This window comes from Ursus maritimus, unplaced genomic scaffold (assembly GCF_017311325.1).
Source record: "Ursus maritimus isolate PB19 unplaced genomic scaffold, ASM1731132v1 scaffold_60, whole genome shotgun sequence".
In the NCBI taxonomy this organism is placed as follows: Eukaryota; Metazoa; Chordata; class Mammalia; order Carnivora; family Ursidae; genus Ursus; species Ursus maritimus.
In genome coordinates, this window is record NW_024426775.1 from 60,214 (window position 1) to 76,304 (window position 16,091).

The 16,091-nt window shown below is 46.6% G+C and overlaps 1 long non-coding RNA gene across 1 annotated transcript; it reads left to right on the forward strand.

The window, feature by feature from the left end:
• Positions 1-7,736: 7,736 nt before the first annotated feature.
• On the forward strand, positions 7,737-15,764 carry LOC121101153. The gene is made up of 4 exons (XR_005833088.1): positions 7,737-7,873; positions 8,533-8,653; positions 12,976-13,050; positions 14,574-15,764. It is a non-coding gene; the product is annotated as an uncharacterized LOC121101153 (long non-coding RNA).
• The last annotated feature ends 327 nt before the right edge of the window (positions 15,765-16,091 follow it).

A 16,091-nucleotide genomic window follows, 5' to 3' on the forward strand; every position in this document is an offset into this window, starting at 1 on the left:
AGTCTTCTTTGTTCACTGTTAAATGATTTCTTTTTTTTGGCCCAGTGCTAAGGCTTATTTTTAAACAAACCTAATATTTAATACACTCAGTTTAACTAACACAGGGCCCTGCTCAGAATGGGCACTCCTTGAAGGGAGAATCTATGACAGGGTATAAAAGAAAATATAAGTTATAAATGTTTGCAATGTGTTTTAGCCCCAGGCGCACCTTGCTTACTACTCTCTTTTCTTACACAGTATGTGGGTGATGGTAGAAAAGGGAAACTGGAAGAAGCCAGAGAGCTGACACTGAATAGGGAGAAGAGAAAAAGCAGAAAGACTGCCAAGGTTGGATTTATGAGCGAGTCTTACAGAGCCTGGAGTGACGAGAACAGAGACGGGCTGGGGAGTAGAGCTCTGAGTTTTGCTGTGCACTACAGCGGTCTTTTTCCCTTGGCGTTTTTAGCAAACACTGCAGCAGAGATGTAAATTGCCTTTCGAGGACTACTGATTTGAAAGTGGTAAGGAGATGAGGTGAGTCACAAGGTGACAAGGTCGCATTTGGGGCCCATTTGCATCTCCAGGACCTTGGAAACTGTGCACTAGCTGTGACTGAGTCACTGTATTTGTCAGAGGAGTCGATCCTATGCATGGTCATTAGGATCTCGTCCTCATCCAGAGAAGAGAACGGCAGGCACAGAAGTTCTATGGAGAATAGCTGTACATCACTTCATTTAGTGCAGGGGGAAGTCAACGTGTTCATAAAAGTCCATTCGGTCTGAAAGCCAGTAACTTAAGCCATTCAAACTCGGTCTTGTTGGACCGTAAAGCCGCTGGCAATATTTTGTGTAAAGGACTCTGCAGAAAGAGAAATTACATTTATTGAACTGAACTTCACGTAATAACCGTGCCTTCCCAGTCCTATGAATTTGATGAATTACAGAAAGTTCTAAGGCAACATAATCACTTAAGCCAAAAGCTGTCCAGGTAATAACACAAGCACCTTTAAACCGGAGGAGAAACCCATTAGCCTTTGAGGTTTGACCATTTTCGATTTTGTCACTGCTCTGATTGCCTTTATCAGGAATAATGTTCAGAGTAATACCTTTTTGTTCAGGGCTTCAGGTGTTCCTTGGAATCAACCACTCTATTCTATAAAGACTTGGATGCTTTTGGTCCGATATCTTCCACGTCCAAGTTCTGATCTTGGCTTTTCATGGTCAAGCCTGATGCTGTACTGGTCCAAACGAGGGCCTCTTCCATAGAGAAAAGATGCAGGGCGCTTGGCTAGGGAACATCCACGATTGTGGGAAACCGTAAAACAACACATTCTTGGAATCCCACCTAACTGCTTAGATGTTTCTAATTTTGATTTGTCTTTATTGCCTTTTCTGAAGACTCAGCTCAAGTATCCGTTCCTTTAGGGAGCTCTGTCTGATTTGTTTCCAGGCTAGGTTATGTTATGTGTCTTTCCCATAGGCTTTTTATAGTGAGAATTTGTTGAACTTTTGGATTCCTAAGATCTTTGATATCCCTGTGTTTGGAGAATTGATTCGTCCGTCCGTCATCCGTCCGTTCGTCCGTCCATCCATCCATCCATCCATCCATTCATTTATTCGTTCATTTGTTTGACAGTATTTATTGAGAGCCTGCTATGTTCCAGGCACTGTTCTTGGAATTGGGGACACAGCAGTGAATAGACCAGACACACATCCTTCCTTCTGGAGCTCACATTCGAGTAGGGAGAGATAGTCGAGTGTATAAATAAATGCCCATATAGTGCGTGAGATGGTGGTAAGAGCCATGGGGGAAAATATAGCATGGAAGGGTGATGCCAAGTGCTAGGGGAAGGACGTATTAGAGTTTTGAATAGAGTGGTCTCGCTGAGAAGGTGACTTTTGAGCAAAACCTGGAAAGAGGGCTTCCCCTTACCATATGAGTTTTGGTGGTGGGAGACAAAGGGGGTCTCTAACTGTAGAAACTCACCAGGTGAGGTGCTCATTTTCCCAGCCTGCCTTGCAGCTAGAGTAAGGGTGAGTGATCTAGAGTAATCCAAGACTTTGCTTTGGGATCTGGCAAGATCAGGAAGCTGGGAGAGTGGAGAAGCCATCCTGGCGTAGCCGTGGTAGTTGTGTGCCGGCTCCAGGGGCGAGACAGGAGGAGTCCGGTGCAGCTTACGGCGTCCAGTGCTGGGGTAGCGCTGTGTAACTGCGATGGCCACTGTCCACTCAGCACGGCAGCAGAGTCTTCACCCCGGTAGTTTGGACACTGGGGGACTAGCTGCAGCTGAGCCTCCCTTCTCCTGCCTGGTTTCTGAGCCTTGTTCTTCAGGCTCTCTGGTGCTTCCGTGAGCAACCTGGGATTTTTCCAGCAAACTTCTTTTCTGCTTAAATAAGCCAATTTTGGTTTCTGTTGCTTGTAGCCAATAGCTCTCACTGGCACATCCCTGTTCCATCCGGTGCTTGCCACCTTCAGTGCTCCTATCTCACGTGTTGTAATGCCTTGTTCACGTGTATGTCTCCTGTTTGAGAGGAGAGACCACATATTTAATAGTCATCCTCATGCCTCCGGTGTCTAGCCCGGTGGTTGGCATGCAGTAGGAGGTCAGTATGCTTTTGTTGCATCTGCGAATGAACAAGAACAAGAAAGAACAAATGGAACTTCTGAGTGCATGCTTTTCTTCACAGCATCCTTCCTTTCAAATAAAATCCAGAAGGTGTATCCAACCAGGCCGAGGCACCTCTGTCACTCAAGTCTAGAGCCCATCTCTTGCTGTGAAGCATGCAGATCAAAGGTGAATGCTTTTCCATTGCCGCCTAAAGCGGCTTTGCACCAGGGTGCCACTGCAGAACTCATTGCTTTTAGGAAGAAGACAAACATGGAAAAATTAGTCCTCAGTTTCAGTGCAAAAAAGGGAAACTGAAAATCTGTTGCATACAGAACGGGACCGGGACATCTAGACTCTGCTGAAGACCTGGGGATCTTGGGTATATCATTGACATTGGCCCCAATTTCTTCTGAAAAATAGGGAGATGACGTTAGATCAAGTGTCCCGGTAGGTAGCCTCTCGACATTCTGGGCTGGATAAGTCTTTGTTGTGCAAGCCGTTCCGTGCATTGTGGAATGTCTAGAAGCATCCCTGGCCTCTGCTCAGTAGATGCCGATAGCATTTCCCTATCTGTGACAAACAGTGTCTCCAGACATTGCCAGAGGTCCCTCGGCCATAAAATCACTCCTGGTTGAGAACCACTGAATTAGATGATCTTAGATGATAAACAGCTGACAAGTTCCAGGGCTGGAGCAAGAGTCGGGACTCTGCCATCTGCTAGCACCTAGCCCTGTGTGTGGCATCGTGGCAAGCATTCAATACAAGCTGAATGAGTAGGATGGAATACGGTTCTTCCAGCTAGATAACCTCTTTGTCACCAAGAGAGTCACACAGATGGTGATGAGGCCTTGTGACTGCCCCTATCTGGGTACTGTTTAACATTCCCGGATAGAAATGAACTAAAGATAGAGTCGGGCGCTATGGAAAAATAGGTCCCTCTCCCAGTGTAGCAACCAATAGTGACTATAATTATCGAGGAGGATCCACTCAATTCTGACAGCTATCTCAGATCCCCTGAGGTTAACTCTGAAGTTCACAAATATGACAAAAAGTTGAGATGAGAAGAATGAGTCCAGATCTTGGAATGAGAATTGTACACAGTTTATTGTTCAGGTACCAATATTATGAATAGTATATTGTTATGAATATTCATTTCCAGTTCTTAAATTCCTTGCTGTGTTTTGTTCTGTGATTTCGAGAGTAGCTTCTTTATCAGTCCAGCCTTTCCTTCTCTTTCCTTCCTCTCCATTTGTCTACCTTTGAGCATTCCACACTGTCTGATAAGGATTGAACTGATTATATAAAGAGATCAATTTAGAATGTGTTGCCATTTGAACAATGTTAGGTCTTTGGATCCAGGAACCTGGGATATCTTTTTGCTTATTTAGTTCTTCTTTTGTTTCTTTCAACAACGGCTTATAGTTTTGTACTTCTTTTGTTAAATGTATTCTTAAGTAATATATTGATGCTGTTGTATATGGAGTTGTTTTCTGCATTTCATTTTTGGATTGTTTGTTGCTAGTATGAAATAGAATTGATTTTTATATATTAATCTCATATCCTGCAACCTTGCTGAACTCATTATTCATGCTGATAGTTTTTTAGTGATTTCTTATATACAGGAAAAATTTTTTAGTGTTTCCTTTCCTGAATTTCTTACATGCGACATTTTTTTATATGCGTGATCAGGTCATCTGCAAATGGACATAATTTTACTCCTTCCTTTCCAATGTTGACGCCCCCGCCCCTTTTTTCTTTTTTACATTTCCTGCCTAGTTTCCCTGGGTGGAGCCTCCAGTGCAACACTGACTAGAAAGGGTGAGAGTGAACCCCTCCCTGTCTTCTTCCAGGTCTTAGGAGGAAAAGATTCAGTCTTTCACTTTTAAGTAAGACCTTAGTGGTGATTTTTTTTTTTTTAGATGGCTTTTATCAGCTTGAACCCTTCCTAGTTTTTAAAACTTATCAGACAGGGGTGTTGAATTATGTCAAATGCTTTTCTGTGCCTCATCAGTTGATCATCTGTTTTTTGTGTGTTCTCTCTCTGTGGTATATTCTAACCCTTCCTTGGTTTCCAGATATTAAACCAGCCTTGGATTCCTGCTTGCTCATGGTGTGTAATCCTTTTAATATACTCCTGGATTCAATTTGCAAGTAATTTTTGAGGATTTCTGCACCTGTCTTCTTAAGAGATAACGGTCTGTAGATTTTCTTTTTCCTGTGATATCCTAGCTTGGTTTTTATATCAGGGTAATGCTGGTCTCAGAGAAGGAGTTGGCAAGCGTTCATTCCTCCTTTATTTCCTGGAAGTGTTTGTGAAGAAATAAATGGTATTCATTCTTCTTTAAATGTTTGGTAGGATTCAGCAGTGTAGTTATCTGGTCCTGACCTTTTCTTGGTGGGAAGGTTTAAAAACATTTTTTTTAAATTTCTGATTGCATTTCCGTACTTGTTATAGGGTTGTGAAGATTTTCTGTTTCTTCAGGAGTCCAGCCTGTTTTTGTAAATGGGGTTTTACTGGAACACAACCATACTCATTCACTGACAGCCGTTTTACGGCTGCTTTGATACAACAATGGCAAAGTTGCATACTTGGGATAGGGACTGTGTAGCACACAAAGTCTAAAGTGTTTATACGTTGCCCCCTTACAGAAGAGGCTTACTGACCCCTCTTGTAGAACATCAGCCTTTTCAGGAATGCGTCTGTTGCACAATATAACTATGCTTATATTTAATGAGCATCTGTTAGGTTGCACCATATTAAACTGCAGTTTGTGTAGGTGAAAAATGGTCAAATATTGGTACTTACATATATGGTCCACATAACAAAAGTTTCCAAGCATATGACAATTAATGGAGTACAGGCTGTGCCCTTAAGGAGCTACTGGGACGGACACACAGACACACCCACCCACCCCTTTCAGCTTACTCATCAAGCAAATGGAAATGAGGTAATGTGCTCAGGATATCACTTAGGATGTTTTAGTCTGTAAGTAACAGAACACCAACTCCATTTGGTTTATTCATTATTTTTTTTAAAAGATTTCTTTATTTGAGGGGTCAAGGGGCAGTGGGAGAGAGAATCCTGAGATAAATTCACCACTGAGGATGGAGTCCGATACGGGGCTTGATGCCAGGACCCTGGTATCATGACCTGAGCCGAAACCAAGAGCTGCCTGTCAACCGACTGAGCCACCCAGGCGCCCCTCCATTTGGTTTAAATGCTAAAGACATTTATTAATTCACAAGATATCTGCTGAGGGGCAGAAGCCCACAATGGCTTCCCATGGCCTTAGGGATCCAGGCTCCTTCTGCTACTTCTTGTTGTCCTAAGGCTGGTTCCACTCATGGTTGCCAGAAGAACTTCAGTGGTAATCTGGGCTTCAGTTCCCCGGCTTTGAACACTAAAATTTTGATTGCTTGTAGTGTAGACCGGGGAGAGTTTAGGCTACTCTAGCATTTTGTAGGTTGTAGCAGTCGTGTTTATTTGTTCCTGGTTTTCCCACTATGACCTGCTTAAGGGATGTGGAAGGACTGGTACCTAATACAGAGCTGGGGGAAATACTTAGGTAGTCATTCAGGAGTTTCACAAAACAATCCTGGATCTCCTTTCCTATGGACACAGAACTTCTGGTTGAGCAGAGTTGTCTGATTGGCTCTGGCCAGTGAGTTTGCTGAGGGAATAGGTGGTGGCAGGTCTTCTAGGTGAGGTATGAGGTGAGGTTATGTGCTTTCTAGGGTCCTGGAAAAAGAGTTAGCCGCATGAGTAAAGAGAGGAAAGAAATGGCCACTGTGCGGAGGTTGAGGGGCCGTGTATGTGAGCACCAAGAGGGATGGCCGAGTCTGTTGACATTGGTAAGGGAGCACCAAACGTGCCTCTGTTGGCCTTTTGAGGTAGATGATTTTCCTCCTCGACCTGGGTCCTGAGAACTGGGCCAGAACCTAATGACCTCTATTTATCTGCCTCCTTTCCTCTGTTCCAGGTTTGCAGTAAGCCTTGGCTACTGGCATGACCCTTACATCCAGCATTTTGATAAGACTGTCTAAGGAGAGGAGGTCCTCCGAAATTAACAGAGGCAAGTGACCCCCTCCCTCCCAACGTCCCCTCATCAGCCCAGAGGCCTGAGGTTTTCAGGATTCAGTCTTAAAAAGAGAATTTCTGGTGTTCACTCTCTCCAGGGGAATGACAATGCTTATTTCCCAACATCCTCATGAACACAGTGTATTATGAACCTTTTCATTGTGGTTAATCTGATATGGGAAAATGTTATCTTACAGTAATTTTGTTTTATAATCCTCTGATTTTGGGGGTGAAGTTGAAAATCATTTTTGTATGTTTAAGAGCCATTTATATGATCTTTCACTGTGAATTGTCTGTTCAAGGAAGGAATTACTTTTTTGGCTTTATTAAAGCGGTAATAACACTGTTAGGCTCTGCAAGTCCTTTCTATCAAGGCAGAGAAAGGATTTGAGGTGGGAGGGTGACTCAGTCTCAGCCAGACTGAGAAATTAACCAAGTGACCACAGTCCTTGTGTGTGCCAGGAATCCTGGCCCTAAAGATGGAGCCTATGGGTAGATTCTATAAGAAATGCAAAGAACGTTTAACGTGGTGGTCCCTGAGAAAAAGGACGTGGATCTTACTTGGAGCTCAGGATGAACCCAGGCATTAGGAAGATGGGGCCAGGCCTGGCTCAGAGGCCTGAAGCCTCCCTCCTGGGCTCCTGAGGAAGCTTTCTATACCACTGCTGCAGAGGCAGGGACCCACCTCGGGGCCCCGGGAGCTGGGTGCCCCAGGGAGCATGTCAGCCAGCCTGCCTCTTCCTCTGCCTGGGCTGGCATCTCCAGACTGGGGCCCACTAGGAGAGTGCTTCCCAAACAGCGTGTGGTGAGCATTTTTAAAGTTTTTTCCCAATAATCAGCCTGTTGTGGATGATACTCTATAACATACAATAAAAATGATTTCCTCGAAAAATAAGAAGCCAGAGACACGTAAAATACAAGCTCAAATTGTGTAGTAGCAGAATCAATAGGACTGCAGTAAGTTTCTAAATGCTACTCCAATTTTGTTCTTAAAATAGTTAAGCGCAAGGCTTTAGAACACAGATTTTATCTTCCTTTCCCCTCTTTTATTTCCCATCCCCTTTGCTCCAGCTCCCCACTCCGGAGCTAAACAAGTCCGTTTATTGGGCAACGTTTACTCCTGGCTTCCCCTCCCACCGATGCTCTGTGAGGCCTTTTTATAAACATAGAGGCTCTTACCCACACAGAATGGAGATGAAGGGAACACGGTAAGAAATACTTTTTTTTTTTTTTTTGACATTTATCTGCCCCATTTCCTGACCCCAAAATATTATTTTTGTCATGATCTCGCAATTCTGAGTATTAGTCGAGTCCTAAGTAGCTTTACCTAGCTATGAAAAAGCGCGTTTCCAAAAGGAACATTTAGATCTGACATTTTGATGTAAAACACTTGTCTTTCCCATGTAAAATAATGGGACATTTTATTTTAATTTTTAAAGATTTTATTTCTTTATTGGAAAGAGAGACCATGAGCAGGAGGGGCAGAGGCAGAGGGAGAAGCAGGCTCCCAGCTGAGCAGGGAGCCCGATGCAGGGCTTGATCCCAGGACCCTGAGATCCTGACCTGAGCCAAAGGCAGACGCTTAACCAACAGCCACCCGGGTGCCCCAAGGGGCAATTTATTTGTAAGATCGTTCATTCCATTAAATCATTAAATAGATTGTACTTACTTTGCTTGTAGCAGCTTTGAATTAAATTTAAAAAAGGAAGAGAATGTGAAAGTCACTCTTTCTCCCATGAAGTCCACAATAACCCGCTGACCCGGAGGAAGAGCAGAAGTGTCCTGATTTGCTTTTCTCCTGGCGTGTGCTCTGCAGGGATGATATCCCACCTCACTGAGCAATAGCTTGTCTCTGTCTCTCTCTCAGGATATTTCGCTCACGTCCATGGCGTCAGTCCGCTTATAAAGGCATTTCTACGGAAGACAGAATGTCATTGTCAAATTCTAAATCTTGGGACTGGGGTGGATACCACCTCTGGAGATTAAAGGTAAATGAAAATTCTGCCTCTTCTTTCCCAAATTGTTTCACCTGTGAAGGTGCCCGCCTGGTTCAGAAATGTTAAAATATATTCAGAGGGAATGCAGTGACGGTCTGTCTCGCGCCCCCGTCCCCAGATGCTTGCGCCTGCTGCCCCCGTCAGCCACATACTTAGTGTCCCCAGAGCTCTGGTGAAGGATGGGTGCCTTTCATCTCATCCTTTGCTGTTACAAACAGGGCTTAGGATAAAAATCCTAGTAGACATTTCCTCTGCATGGGTGGAAGAACCCTGCCCGTGGAATTATGAGAGCCAGAGCCCCTGCATCTGCCATATTGGCAATAACGAAGATTTTATTGTCATCCTGCTAGTGTCTTTGGTACAGGCTGGAGGTGCACACGGCTGGGTGATTGTGCGATGACACAAAGGCCTTTTGCAGCTATTCCCTGATTTGGTCCCTCACCTGCTCTGTTAGGGAGCAAGAACAGGTGTAACTGCGCTCACTCACAGGAAAGGAGACGAGTCTGGTTAGTGGCAGAAGTGGGACCAAATGGGCTGCAGCTCCTCCAAATCCAGGTTCCTTCCCTGTTCTCTACACAGAGCCTGTGCTTGTTCAGGGGGGTCTCTGCGGTCTGTTGGGCTGTGGTGCGTCTGTACCTCAGTGACCATGGTGTGGTGGAAGGAACGGGAGCAGAAGGCAGTGGCAGAACGTGTGCAGTGTGAGTGGAAGGCATTGGAGAAATGCCTCCTCTCGGCCCGACACCGTTTCGACTTGGTCCCGACATTTGGATTCTCCCCGCTGTCATGTAGGTGGGTTAATAATGAATAAATCTGACATTTTTATTCCTTGGAACAAGGTACATTGAGACTTAGGTACCCCTTCCAAGAAAAAGGTTCTCTCTCAGGAGTGAGGAAGGCGAACAGCACAGGGTCAGTAAGATATTGTGGAGGTGTTTTGTTTTGTTTGATAATTATATTGGTCCAAAGGGTTTTGTTTTGTTTTAATCTAAGTTTCCTTAAACACACAGACACACACACACAAACCAATGCTTGTTTGCTCTTTGGACCGTAGGCCTAAGGGGCCAAATTTAGCCCACCCAGCTATCGTCGTAAATAAAGCTTTATTGCAACACAGCCACTCCCATTTAGCTGCATCTTCTCTATGGCTGCTTTACCAGCATGACAGCGGAGTTGAGTAGTTACAAGAGAGGCTGTCTGGCCTGCAAAGGTAAAATATTTTCTGGTCGTTTACAGCAAGTTTGCTAATCCCTGTATTGAGAGATATGTGCTTCTCGAACAGGGCAGGGAAAATCTTGGCTGCCAGTCTCGTTGTCTCATGCACCTTCCCCCGGGGATGTTCCCCCAGCTGCACCAGCAGAGGCAGCGGGTCACAGGCTTTTTGCTGCCACCATCGTGGGAGCTCGTTCTGTTTGATCTCAGGGGCCCAAGACTTTGGGCAGTTGAAGGCTCCCCACTTCGGGCAGCGGGCACCAGGAGGGCCCAGGAAAGCCAGTACCATCACAGAAACAGAATAAAGGGGCAGTGAACCCCTTTAAGGGACCTCAGCTGATCGGTGTCTCCCGACTTCTGTTTTCACACAACCCAAGGATCAAGGACGCAGAGGGTGGGTCTCACCTCAGGCAGCCTGTGCTGCGGTTGGCCCTGCGGGATCCTCTTCCAGTCCAAGGGCTGTGCTTCCTCACGGCGGTCCCCAGCTGCCATCCAGGAGCCGGTCCTGTCTTCGGTGTCTTTCTTGCCTCCTGTGACTCGCCAGCTTTCATTGAGTGGCGTGTCAGACAGACTCAGGGAATCCCAGAGTCGAAAGTGGAAACATGTGCTGCAGCCATTTTGCTCCTTTTCGAAAGCCCAGAAAGAAGCTGTCTGTTCCTTAGAGGCTCGAGGTGTGCCTTTTGGTAGCTTTCCCTCCCCAGTGACCCCTTAGTCAGTTCTTCTGAGGGTCAAGTAGCTGATGCATGCAGAGCTTTTATTTATTTATTTATTTTAAGATTTCTTTATTAGAGAGAGATAGAGTGGTGAGAGGGGCAGAGGCAGAGGGAGAGTCTTAAGCAGACTCCCCTCTGGGTGGGGGGGCGCTGGATCCCAGGACCCTGAGATCGTGGCCTGAACCGAAATCATCGTTGGCCGCTCACCCGACTGAGCCAGCCAGGCGCCCCAAGGGGAAGCTCTTTATACTAAAGTAAGAAGTCCTACAGAAGATGTGGGAGTATATGCTGTCCTTCATCTGCTTTTAATTGTTCTCATTGTCTTTGGGAATTTTAGACTCTCCTTACCCTTTCCTGTCGTGGGAGTAATGTTCTGGAAGGGTGCTGTGGAGTTTCCTAGCAGAAGTTAGTTCTCGTCTGCCCTAAGCCTTTCCTCCCAGTAGCCTCAGCTAGCTCGTCCATCGCCGCGCTCTGCAGACGGGCAGGCATGTGTGGCAGCTCTGAGAGTGAACGGTTGAGATGGGTGAGCCTGTCTCTTCTGATACGTCACGAAGCAGTCCTTTTCTCTGTCCTCCTGTGTCACTCTGTCTCCCTCCCTCTCCCCCAAACCAGACCCCCTGAGATTTTCCACAAGGGGCGGGTAGCTGGACCTTTAGTTCTGACACTTACCCTTAGGGGTCACCTCCTACTAGAAAATGCTTGCTCCTGATTTCTGTCCCCATGATGCCGACCCCGGGGTCGGCAACCCCCCCATCCCTGCTTCCCATCCCTCCTGAGTTTCTAATTTAGTGGGTTAATATACATACTACATACTACCGACTACACACACGGTGCTCTTCCCTGCGCAGTTGTTCACATCAGAAACGGGGATGTCATCCTGACCCCGGCTTTTCCTTTGGCCCAGCATGCCCCGGTGACACCACGACGGGATTCTGGCATCTGTGTTTCTCTTTGTCTTTCCCCTTTGACCAACTGGTTCTGTATTTCTGGAATAGAAGTAAGGTGGACACGAGGGTGTTAAAAGCATGCATGGCGGGGGGGATGCCGAACAGTCAGCAGGTTGTGGAGCGCCTTGTTTCTTGCCAGGCCTCAGGGGTGTGAGGAGCTGTTGCAGGAGACACGCAGTGTGTGGTTGAAACAGGCCAGAAAGGGGTGTCCTTGCAGTTGGTGAGCTGAGGAGAGAATGTGTTCGAGAATCCTCCTCAGGGCTGAGTGAGTGAGTGGACACGACAGAGATGGGGGGAATGGGCTAGGAGCCCAGGGGTGACCAACCTGGGGACGCAGGTGGTGAAGCAGGGCCGGAAGTGTGTCTGTCTATGTCTGTGTCTGTGTGTCGGTCCCTGTGAGGCTGTGTGTGTGTGTGTCTGTGTCTCTGCCTCTCTGTGTGTCTCTACGTGGGGGTTTCTTTGTCTGCATGTCTATATTTTGTGTGTGTTTCTCTCTGTGTCTGTGTCTCTTCTGTCTGTGTGCCTCTGTGGGTGTTTGTGTCTCTGTGTATATGAATGTCTTTGTCTAACTCAGTGTGTATGTTTGTGTGTGCGTGTCTGTGTGTGGCTTTCACACTTTCGTTACTGCAGCCCACAGTAAAAATACATGTACAGCCCAGGCCAGGCCCCACATCTGTGTACCCGTGTCAGTAAATCAAAGGCACACCCTTGGCGCTTACTAGCGCAGGTCCTGCTGTGCGTGTGGCTTGTATATTTATTTCCTCATGAGTCCTCACAACCCCGTGAGGTGCAGTCAATTTCTCTACTGTGCACACGAGGAAAGCTTGGCCCAGGGAGTTTAGTGACTTGCAGCGCCTCACAGCAGACACGTGGTGGATGGGATCTGACCCCCATTCCCTGGCTGCAGACGCCTGCCCTTTCCCACCCACCGTAGGCGACTCTCACAGAAAAACGTAAATGTACCACAAGACAGTGCTCGCCCTCACTGACGGGGATGCTTTGTGATGTTTGCTGTTGTATCCTATTTGATCCCGCACATGCTGGCCCCGACCCCTCCCCCGCAAACACACAATTGTTTCCTGACCCTCTCTAATCTGTCTCAGTCTGCTTTTTGGAAAATCTGTTAGCTCCTACTTCCCCAGCGCCTCTCAGTGCCTCCCCACCTCCATGCCAGTGGCTGCTCCCCCAGTTCAGGCTCCCTGTGACTTCTTCCCTGGACCTTCTTCCTGGACGGCTCTGAGAATCTCCTAACATTTGTCCTCTATCCATTCTCCACACAGAGACCAAAGTCACCTGAAAAGTACCTTTCTGACCATATCATTCCTGATTTAAATCCCTGAAATAGCCCGTTGCTGTTTGGGGCTTAGTACTCGGTACATGAAGATGGTCAGTAAATGTATGCGGGAATACAGAATTAGCAAACTTGCTGTGTATTTTTCCTCAGGATGAAGATCTCCCATGAAAATATTTTTGAGGTCGACTTTGCAGTGATTGTCACGAGAAAGCTGCCCAGCATCCAGTAAGTGTGGCTTGGACCAGAGGACAGAGCCGGGCAGAGTCAGAGGCAGCGGTCAGGAGGGGGCCGGATGCATGCTGGAGACCTTATTTTAGGGGGCCCTCCCCTTGGACCCACTCCCCGCTTTCTTGCTGGCCCCGGGACCTCATTCCAACCTGTCGAGCAGTCTTCCACATGCAATACACTCTCCCTTGTGACTGTTCTGTCCATGAACGTCATTTCTCTGAACCTTGAAATGACCTACACTAGTTTCATGATCTGAATTGTTCTGTGTATTTTGTCTACTTCGTTATCTCCAGGGCATAGAGAGGTGCCCAGCCCAGAGCAGATGCGTCGTCAATATTGTTTGAGCGAATAAATGGGAGGCTGAACTTAAGTCATTTACTGTCTGTGAGATATTCCGGGGGCCACGCTGACCAGGTTTTAAGGAGTTTGCAGAGTTGTAGAGGGCGAGTTTGTGAATCTCTGCTGGGAGCTTTTGTAGCACCGTGTGCAATGCTTCCCTTGCATCCCCTCACTCAGTGCTCAGAGCAGCCTCGTGAATTCTGGTGGGGAAACCGAGGCACAAAGCAGTGAAGCGAATTTCCATCTCGGCACCTGTGAAGGAAGGGGCGGAGCTGAGATTTAAGCCCTGGCCTCAAGCCCGAGGGTTTGGAAGGGAACTCCCTTCCTTCTTTTTAAATGAGTGATTTCAATAAAATGCCAAGAATTGCCTTTAAAAACAATTTTGGTGAGCATAAAAGTTTCAGCTTGTCCTTCAAGGATTTCTAATTCTCATCATCTGGAAATAGTTTTCAAGTATGAGGTTGATCTAGTTTACCCTATGAAAACAAGGTTTTCACCCTTTCCAAATACAGGATTCCGTTACAGAAAATATGCTGTTCGGTTGCCGTCTGGCATCTGAGGCTGTGCCTCTGCAGACGATGTCCTAGCCTGTTGGGACCCCGAGTGAACTAAGAGGAAGCGGGCTCTCACTCAAGCCCAGAGGTGCTTCTGGGCTGAAAAACGCATTGGCCTTTGTGTATGGTTGTTGTGATGGTGGATTCGGCTCTCTGAGGTCTGATTTTTTGCATATCCTGGAGGAGGGAGTCATCCCATCAACGTTACTGACTTCAAGTCTGAATAGGAGTCCTTTTTTCAGTGAACTGTGAGCGGTGAGCACTGTGTTAAAGATTTTGTTTGAGAAGAGGCAGAAAACTGGAGACGACTTGGAAAACCTGGAACATCGGGAAAATCCTTGCTGACGTATCCTGAGCGATTTCTGAGTGTTCAGTATTTCATGATGAGATTGTGAGTGGGCATCCGATTCGGAGTGTCCTGCTTAGTGACCTCGCCGGAGCCCCGATCCACTGAAGTGTGAGTGCGTGTGCCGAGGGCCAGACGTCAGGAAGCAGAAGGCCCTGTGGAGTGAGTGGCCCTTGCTTTGAACAGGAGCAGGATGTATTTGCCGTTCCTGGAGTGGGTGTTTGCGGTTCTGCTGAAACTGAGCTCCTTGACTCATTTCTCTCTTTCCCATCTTCCCACAGAGTCAAGCCTTTCTTATCACAACCCATTACAGAACTACATTCGGAGGACCCACTTCAAATCGGCAAGTACCCTTAACCTACGTGGTACGATGTGCACTACAGAACGCTCTTTGCTTTTTTCCCCTTTTCCTTTTAAAAGGGGTGTGTGTTTGTGTCTGTGTGTGTGTGTCTGTCTGTCTGTCTGCACCTGCGTGTGAGCGCCCATGATGTCACACAGCATATGCTTCTGCTGATACGTTTATACCGCATCGCATTTACCGTGAAGGGATTTAAAACAGATGTCCATAGGTCCCCGTTCTTCAATCTCTACAAAACAGGTTTCAGTGATTTACAACCAGTGCAAAAATAGATTTTTCCCTGAAAATCTCCGTTTCCAGCTTTCCTTGGGACATCTAATCTGGCAGCATCAGACCCTAACTCCTAGGTGGCTGCTTCATGGAGGGGGGCTGTCATCCTCCAGTCCCGCCCCCACTGCTCCCCGCTGTCTTATACCTGACCTGCTCCACCTGTTATATCGCCTCCTCGGCCCCTGTGCTCTGGGTTTCCCCTCACGTTTTAAGTATGAGTGTTTCCAGCAACTCCCTGCTCACCTCTAAGCCTTTCGATCCAAGGTAAACCTCTTCCAGAATGTTCCATCATTTTCAGTCTGTGTCTGGCAGAGTATTCAGGGGGCTTACTAATAATTCAGGTCAGAGGACATGCCCAGAGAGGATGGCCTTCTGGGATGGTGGACACAGATAACACAGGAAACATGAGACAGCGAGACAGGCCTCTGTGCAACCACAGTGCCACAGTCATGCTCCTGGTGAAGAGACTCCCAGAAAGAACATCTCCCCCATCCTTCGTTTCCCTCCTACAGATTATAAGTAGAACCTGTGCAGGCTTTGCCATGTGCTGGCCTGGCTGTTTTCTCCACACTGTCGCTATCATAACCTTCTGTATATTTGGTGAATACTTGTGTCGGAATGATTACCTATAATGAAGGAGCTAACGCTTTGCATTGCCTTTGATCCATCGATGCAGAAATGTATGAAGTAGAAAGTAAAGACCCTGCATAATCTCTCCCCCCACCAAGATAACCAGTGTTCAGAGTGTTTTCTCCTATGGATGAACAGTACACCTAGAGACGGATAAATATCACACAAATACAGTCCAGTGCCTGGCACCTAGAAGGGTCGGTACGTGTTTGCTGAAAGACTGTACATACACACTGAATAAATACATAGGTTGTAGTTCAATATATATTTGTTGAATGAGTGAATCTATGTTTTTCAAAATAGATTTACGCGCAATTATAATAAGGTGAGTAATTTACACATCCTGTTTTCTAACTCGCTCCTTCTGTGTCCTAGTGACTCGTGGCTGTGTTTCTGTCGTCATATATAGGTCTCCCTCATTATTCCTGATGGCTTTCTAGTTCTCCTTGTCCCGGAAATTCCATTTTCCTTATTGTATTCAGGACCAATGGTCCTTTAGATAGCTGTGTTTTTTATGGTTTTCTGTTAAACAGTGTTGTAG